The sequence below is a fragment of the Podarcis bocagei genome (genome assembly GCF_964188305.1).
Source record: "Podarcis bocagei genome assembly, chromosome: 6".
NCBI lineage: Eukaryota > Metazoa > Chordata > Lepidosauria > Squamata > Lacertidae > Podarcis > Podarcis bocagei.
The window spans coordinates 3,083,875-3,092,580 of record NC_138130.1 but is presented as its reverse complement, the minus strand read 5'-3'; the positions used below and the strand labels follow the sequence as shown (position 1 = coordinate 3,092,580).

The window sequence follows — 8,706 nt, the reverse complement described above, 5'->3', positions numbered from 1 at the left end:
CTGTGACAGTTAGTTTCAATTACATTTCAGTCATAATAATAATCCCTTTTACAACTAACTTCTATTCGTGTTGACACATTAAATGATTTATAAAACTACAAGTGTGGAACTCAAACTATATCCTTTCTGTGTGTGGCAGTTATTCTGTCTGTGGTGTTTCTTCCCGTCCTTGTAAGAGGTTATGTCTTTCTTTCCCCCCGATTGTTGCTGTTATCCATCATGCCTTGGGCGGAGCTGATATCCCATAGTTGTTCCAGAAATTTCTCCATTGCTTCGTCCCATGCTTCATTGTTTTGCACCGAGAACTTTAACAACAGCTGCAAAAGTTGCTCTGTCCCAGTAAATAAACTGTTATCACCATTTTTCTTCTCAACCTGGGAAGAAGAGTGATCTGTTGAACTGCAGATGACTCAATAAGGAACCTTATCAGTTCCTTGGCAGCTCACAGACTCCTTTCATCCTTCCTTCCAGCTGAAGATATATGGCAAATTATCCTTCCAATTAAATTAAATTCCAAGCCCTCTTAGTGTTATTCAGTTCACTTCATAGATAATAAAGGATGGGGAACAGCAAGTTCTAAGTTTCCATCATAAACCTTTTGCAATATAGAGCTTTACTCCCTTTTTCCTTTTTTTTTTACACACACAGTTCGTTTGATATTATAATCCAATTTCTTCCATCCTCTCTTGTAGAAATATAATTTGAACTAACATTCAGAGGAGAGTTGCTGAATCATAAATGTAGAGAAGAAAACTTTAAATAAAGAAACCGTAAGCTCCCCAGTCTTTTGCACTGAACGAAGTCTTATCTCAAATTCAAACCTTGAAGTCCTTGCAGTTGGTTTGTTCTGCAGTTTGTGATCTCATCTCTTCTAGCACGGGCCTGTACTTTAGTCCAATTAAGCTCTAATTAACAGAACCTCTGCTTCTTAATGGCAGTGTTGGAGAGTTTACACCAGGTGAAGGGCTTTTCCACTCAGCGCCTCCCTGCCCCCCACATTCTATGCCAGAGCAAGAGCCAGGTATTGAGATGAACTGCGAGTGAAGCCCGTTCCCCCCATCCCTGGGGAGAATTTGCAAGGATGATTCATCCTTGTTTTTCCTTCGCCAATGATCTCCCGCTGTCATGGGCACTGCCTCCATTAAGGCAGAGTGGAACTGGAAGCCCCTTCTGCAGCTTCTTGGTTCCTGCTTCTTGCTTCTTTGAGAATGATTGTCAGTGATTGTCAGACGGTTCCGCTCTCAAGACGCCAGAGATTCTTAAGCCACAGGGCTGGCAGCTGGCCATAGCAGAGGGGGTAACCAACACAACTTATGAGAGGTCAAGGCTCTCAGGGGCCTTTGTGATGAGGGCCTTCCACATGGGGGTGAGTTGAAATCCTTTCTTCAGATGCAGCTGGAGTTTAGGACGAGGCCAATCCTGAACCTCCCAGGTCTCAAGCCACCTGAGATTGAACCTACCCAGGTGGCAGCTGGGGGGACGGTCGGTCCTGGAGGCAGCAACACTGGCGGCTCCCACCCTGTCATGGAGAACGGTGAGGTAACAGAGGCTCCCCCCCCAAGGTATCACCCCGTGGCCCCTGAGAACACCAGCTGCGGGGGAAACCAGAGGACCCCTGATGCTAAGAGGAACACTTTCTCTGCTGCTACAAGTGCCAGGGCAACAGCAAGGGGGGGGCCCTGAGACCATTGGGCACAGCATCAACACCAAACAGGGAATTTACCGAGCTGCCCCTACTTCCTTTGCCTGTCCCCCGATGTTGCTTGCTTGTCCAGGTTGGCAGATTCGGAGATCATTTGAGTAGACTCAAGCTGGCACATAATGCTACAAAAACCTCTGGGCCCCAGAATTAGCACAGGGGGAAGAATCGATCAGGTTTGGCATTAGCCATTCCTTGTTTAGCTCTTCATTTTAGAGGAAAACATGATATATCAGCTCCCTTGTTGTCCATTAATAGCATCTTATGCGGAATTCTGGGTCCAATATTAAGGGTGGGAGGAACTTTTTTCCCTTCCCCCCTTCCTTTGCCAGCTGTTTTAGTTCTTTATAGTCCATTATTTCATGATTATATTTAAGTTTTGCTTGTCTATTGTTAGATACTTGATTGTTGTTTTCCTGCTAGTTAGGTGGTTTTCCTTCCCTGAATGTATGTTATATGGTAGCTTTGTTTAGCTGTGGAATGTTTTGTGGTTTATTTTCTAATTTAATTAATTAGTTAGTTTAATATTATAATAGTAGGTTGACAAATAATATCATAGTTTTCATATAATCAGATAGGTAGCTGATGGTTAGCTGGTTTGTCCTACTCGACTAATTAGAGTATATCAAGTTGTTGATATTATAAGCAGAATAACTGGGCTGGGAAAGAATAACATCAGTGCCATCAATGGAGGCAAGTATGAGGCTTGGGATTGCTACCGTGGAGGGGCGAGGGAGGTATGGAGGTGGGGGCAGATGTTATAGGCGAAGGGGATCGAGATACAGATATGCTCGTACCCCTTCCAATCTGCGCCCCATCCCGAGGGACGAGGGTAGGGTGAGCAAGGATTATTCACCTCTGTCACTGGTACTGTCCAACGCCATGTCTATAGGCAACAAAACCGCCACCCTGCGAGATTTCTTTACCTCGCAGGGGGTTGACCTGGCTTGTGTGACGGAGACATGGGTGCACGAAGGGAAAACAGTTACCTTACGAGAGATGGCACCCCTGGGTTTCTCCGTCCTCCACCAGTTGCAAGGGCCGGGAGGGGAGGGGTGGCATTGTTAATCCGGGAAGATTGTTCTTTCAGGGCTCTGCCATCACCATCAATCCTTGGCATTGAATGTGTCGGCCTAGTGTGGGGCTCCGAGGAGAGCTTGGCTGTCTGGCTGGTGTACCGGCCACCTAGTGCACCAGCAGCCACCCTGTCAGGCCTACTGGAGGTAGTGGTCGGCTGGACTTTGGAGTTCCCTAACCTATTGGTATTGGGGGACTTCAACATCCATGCTGATGCCACTCCCTCCTCACAGGCTCTGGACCTGGTGTCTTCCATGGTGACACTAGGGCTCTCCCAGTTTGTTTCGGGCCCCACACACCAAGCAGGCCACATGCTGGATTTGATCTTTGGTGCAGGCATAGATGTGATCATGTCCCCCTCGATGAAGGTGCCATGGTCTGATCACTACGCTCTGAAAGCCAGGATTGACTTTCCACCCCCACCCTGCTTAGATTGCGAGCCAATTTGGGCTCATTCATGGAGGCTGATGGGCCCTGATAAATTCCGCCAAGCCTTGCGGGACCTTGCTCCCCCTGGCGACTCATTGACTGAGTTCCTTTTAGGAACTATATCTAAGCAGGTCTAGGCTCTTCAGAGGTAAGAGACAAAATTAAGTATTACTTAGCAATTACAGGCTTCATGTAGATTTATTACAACACACTGGTCCTGATGCTGCAGTACTAACTGCACTATTACACTTGAGCACTCCCTGAAACATCATCAGTGGTACCTTATAGAAAAGAATGAGAAGCCCATACATATGGAACATTTTCGTTTCAGCTCTATAGTCTTGCTCATGACATAGTTCATCATGAATAAGTCCTCTGAAATTAATAGGGCTCAGTAAGTTGTAACTTTCTATGGATAGGGACCAGTCCATTTTAGTTGCTGGCTTAAATTTATTCTAATTAGAAAAAAACTTTCAGAAAAGGTGAGCAATGACAAGAATTCACAAGGGAAGCTGCAGAATCTCTTTCACTGGAAGTTTTAAAAATAGATGGGATAAACAGCTGTCAGGAATAGTTATAGGAAATGCTGCTCTCATGCTGTGATTTTGGCTAGATGTCTTTGGGTTGTCCTTCACCTTGATAACAAAGATCAAACAGATATTTGAAAAAGTTGCAAGTGTTTGTGTGAAATTAACAAGTGGCTATCAATCTCGAAACCAGCAGATCCAGGCCCCAATCCAGGTCTGGTCATGGGAAATAATTTGCTGTGGACAAAAACAAGGGCATCCCACCCTGCATGAAAAGATGCACCCAGCCATTTGAATGCTGGATACACATGTCTGGTATTAGCTTTGCACCCAGAAGCTGTTAATGCAGGTGCCCCATCCTGGATTGGGGCCTTCATCTCTTTTTATATGTGTTTGCCATTGTGATAGACATTGTTTTTTCAACTTAAAATGGAAACTAATGTTAGTAATATTGCATTTCAGGTTGATTTTATCAAACAGATTATTATTTTGTTGTTTTCTTATATAAGAATTTTAAATATGGGTTGGCTGTACCAAAACTATCAATTATTTTGGGTAACCCATTCATGGACAGTGGGGTCATCACACTAACTTTCTGCTTGCATGATTTTCTCTTAGGAAAATATTTCTTCCCCTAATAGTGGGACAAGTAACTGATGTGTGGTGTTTCCTTCGCCTCAGTTTCTTGTATGAGTTTCCACTACAGCAGCCAATAGATGTGCATAAGACACTTGGAGGAGTACAGTCAACCATCCCTATGCCTGACCTTTCCTCATCATGGTTGATCACTAGCAGCAAAGATGTGTCCAGTTGGATCCAAGAGGTGGTAAGTGAGACTGCTCTTGCAGAAACATCAATGGTAGCAAAACTCCCCCTATTGGGGAAGCTCTTTGTGTGATGGCAGGTAACACCAGACATTTCTGGATAGCATTTCTGAACCCATTTCTGGCAGTTTTGGGAACTGAAACCTTTGTGGGCAGTCTGCACTAGGATGAGATACTTGATTAACTTGTTGTTCTCAGCAGCTTTTACGCCATTCCATCAGTCATGGTATCCTCCTGCTTTGCCTATTTGGAATGCAAATAGGAAACACTATGTTGCAGTGGCTTCACCTGACTTGACAGGCAGATTCCAGCAGGTAGAGCTGGATGACTATCCATTGACTCTGTGGCATTTATCTTATGGGATTCCATCTGGTTTTATTCAACCACGCTACATGAAACCACTAGGAGAGGCCATCTACTAAGGGGAAGTACCGTCAATACGCGGACAACACCAAACACTAAATCTATTTTTAATCTTATCCAAAAGTAGCTATGCATGTCCAGAATAGGGATTTGTAGTCTGCAGTGATCTACATAAAGGATAATAAACGAATGCTTAACCCTGTCCAGACAGGAGACGAGTCTGGTGGTTAGATGAGTCAACACCCATGAGAATAGTAGTTGGCCTGTATTGGATGGGCTTGTACTTCCTTAAGTTTTGCTGTTGGTCACAGAAATGGCATCTATAGCATTTAGTGGATACCCCCAGCTTTGCCTCCTCCTGAAAAGCGGTGACTGTTCCAGAGACTGGTAATATCCGGGCTATATTATTACAGCTTCTCAAGTCTCTTTCATTTGCCAAAGCTGCAAATTCTGGTGTACTTCTGTTTACATATACTTTTTTGTTTTAATATATTTCATATTGTATTGTTTGGTCTTCATAAGCTACCTTAAAGACTTCTAAAAATATTAAATGGCTGAATTTTTTAAAATAATAATAATAATAATAATAATACAATTTTGTACTATGAGAACTTGATTGCTCAGCCTGATTTGCCTTAAGGTTCAGTGGCACCACGCCCCTTCTTTTCTTCCTCTTTCTCACAATCTCATGCGATCTGCAGTTTATATAATATAGTCAAAGCTACCACAAGTCACTGAGCAACCCTTTACATGTAAATATTTATCCTACTTAGTACAAAGTTTGCATAATAATGTGTATACTAAAAATGCAGAAACTATATTCATGTAGAATTTCTGATTCATAGGATAAAAAGATTTAGATAAAAGGAATTTCAAGGATGATTAAGATTATGCAAATTTCTGGTCATATTTGTATCTACAGATCCATGGGCTGGCACATGCTGGCCCAAAACTTTAAATGTTGGGGACCCATTCACATGTAATACTCTCAAAGAGTTGTTGCACCAGTTCTAATGTGCCATGCACCAGGTTGTTGGCCTTTTGCACCTGAACCACGCGCATGGTATCAGCAGAAAGGCTATCACCTGAAAGCTGTGAAAGAGGGGCCACTGTTCTTTTAAGAACCTGAACAGTTAACCTGCAGAGGAGTCCCCAAATGGCTCTTCCTTCTAGAACCTAATTGTAAAAAAAACAACCTCTCAAAGCGGTTTGCAAAAGATAAAACAGTAACATCAAGGGGGGAAAACACAACCCTACCTTAAAACATACAAAAGTTAAAATACTATAACAGATTAAAAATACCTCAAATTTCTAAGTAGCTGGGTAGACATGGATGCTTGCGCACCACCTCCAAAGGCCACTCCTGAGCTTCCCATACATGAGCAGGAAAGTCTGAAAGGGAATTGTTTGTGGGTTTGCAAGCTTCCTAGCTGGGGAAGATTCCAAGCATGTTCTAAACACATGAATAATTCCCTCTCAGATGTAAGTCTGGGGTGGAAGCAGCAAGGTCAGGGGGGGTGGGGCACGCCTAGTGCACATGGTTCGTGCATTGCTCATTTCCCTTCTGCATTCTGTGAACACCTGAATGTGGCTATTGCCTTTGGGTCGTCATCAGGCTTTACAGCAATCCTCGTGCTTATCTCAAAACCTTTTCTCATGCCTAGCAGTCAACATACCCCACAAAATATGGGGACTGTTGACTCTGGTGCCTCAGCAGTAGATGGGGGGGTGTCATTGGTTTTGAACAGGAATGAAATAGTGGAAGGCAAGGTTTTCTCTGAAAATGTTTATGTTCCTGAAATGGCAACTGTTGCAGTAAAAACAACCTCATAAAATTAGATGCAGTGTTCTGCTGAAGGCAAAAGTAGATTTGGCCCGCAGCAGAACACTTTTAAGGGGGGAAACCACCAAAGAGGAATTCAAACAAATAGCCAGCACATGTAGACACAAAGTCAGAAAAGCTAAAGCACAAAATGAACTCAGGCTTGCTAGAGAGGTTAAAAGCAACAAAAAAGGCTTTTATGGGTACGTTCGTAGCAAAAGGAAGAACAAAGAAACAGTGGGGTCACTCAGAGGAGAAGATGGTGAAATGCAAACAGGGGACACAGAAAGGGCTGAACTCCTCAATGCCTTCTTTGCCTCAGTCTTCTCCGATAAAGAAAACAATGCCTGACCTGAAGAATTTGGAGCAAATGATTCAGCAGAGGAAACACAGCCCAGAATAACTAAGGAGATAGTACAAGAATACTTGGCTAGTTTAGATGTATTCAAGTCTCCAGGGCCAGATGAACTGCATCCAAGAGTATTAAAAGAACTGGCAGATGTGATCTCAGAACCACTGGCAGTCATCTTTGAGAATTCCTGGAGAACAGGCGAAGTCCCGGCAGACTGGAGGAGGGCAAATGTTGTCCCTATTTTCAAAAAGGGGAAAAGAGAGGACCCAAATAATTACCGCCCAGTCAGTCTGACATCAATACCAGGGAAGATTCTGGAGCAGATCATTAAGCAAACAGTCTGTGCGCACCTAGAAAGGAATGCTGTGATCACCAATAGTCAGCATGGATTTCTGAAAAATAAGTCATGTCAGACTAACCTGATCTCGTTTTTTGACAGAATTACAAGCCTGGTAGATGAAGGGAACGCAGTGGATATAGCCTACCTTGATTTCAGCAAGGCATTCGACAAGGTGTCCCATGATATTCTTGTAAAGAAGCTGGTAAAATGCGGACTTGACTATGCTACCACTCAGTGGATTTGTAACTGGCTGACGGACCAAACCCAAAGGGTGCTCATCAATGGTTCCTCTTCATCCTGGAGAAGAGTGACTAGTGGGGTGCCACAGGGTTCTGTCTTGGGCCCGGTCTTATTCAACATCTTTATCAACGACTTGGATGATGGACTCAAGGGCATCCTGATCAAATTTGCAGTTGACACCAAACTGGGAGGGGTGGCTAACACCCCAGAGGACAGGATCACACTTCAAAACAACGTTGACAGATTAGAGAACTGGGCCAAAACAAACAAGATGAACTTTAACAGGGAGAAATGTAAAGTATTGCACTTGGGCAAAAAAAAATGAGAGGCACAAATACAAGATGGGTGACACATGTGAAAAGGATCTAGGAGTCTTGGTTGACAACAAACTTGACATGAGCCAACAGTGTGGCGCGGCAGCTAAAAAAGCCAATGCAATTCTGGGCTGCATCAATAGGAGTATAGCATCTAGATCAAGGGAAGTAATAGTGCCACTGTATTCTGCTCTGGTCAGACCTCACCTGGAGTACTGTGTCCAGTTCTGGGCACCACAATTCAAGAAGGACACTGACAAACTGGAACGTGTCCAGAGGAGGGCAACCAAAATGGTCAAAGGCCTGGAAACGATGCCTTATGAGGAACGGCTAAGGGAGCTGGGCATGTTTAGCCTGGAGAAGAGGAGGGTAAGGGGTGATATGATAGCCGTGTTCAAATATATAAAAGGATGTCATATAGAGGAGGGAGAAAGGTTGTTTTCTGCTGCTCCAGAGAAGCGGACACAGAGCAATGGATCCAAACTACAAGAAAGAAGATTCCACCTAAACATTAGGAAGAACTTCCTGGCAGTAAGAGCTGTTTGACAGTGGAATTTGCTGCCAAGGAGTGTGGTGGAGTCTCCTTCTTTGGAGGTCTTTAACCAGAGGCTTGACAACCATATGTCAGGAGTGCTCTGATGGTGTTTCCTGCTTGGCAGGGCGTTGGACTCGATGGCCCATGTGGTCTATTCCAACTCTATGATTCTATGGCAATAATC

At 44.0% G+C, this 8,706-nt stretch overlaps 1 long non-coding RNA gene across 4 annotated transcripts in view; it reads left to right on the top strand.

Annotated features, from left to right (window-relative positions):
* Positions 1 to 756: 756 nt before the first annotated feature.
* The window catches only part of LOC308589467, a 45,039-nt gene continuing 37,089 nt past the window's right edge, over positions 757 to 8,706 (top strand). For 3 of the 4 annotated variants that reach the window (XR_014009287.1, XR_014009288.1, XR_014009290.1), the window contains exons 1-2: positions 757 to 1,539; positions 4,414 to 4,558. This is a non-coding gene — a long non-coding RNA (uncharacterized lncRNA). Of the gene's footprint in view, positions 1,540 to 4,350; positions 4,559 to 8,706 lie in introns of all 4 variants that reach the window. The other variant, XR_014009289.1, reaches the window with a different exon arrangement.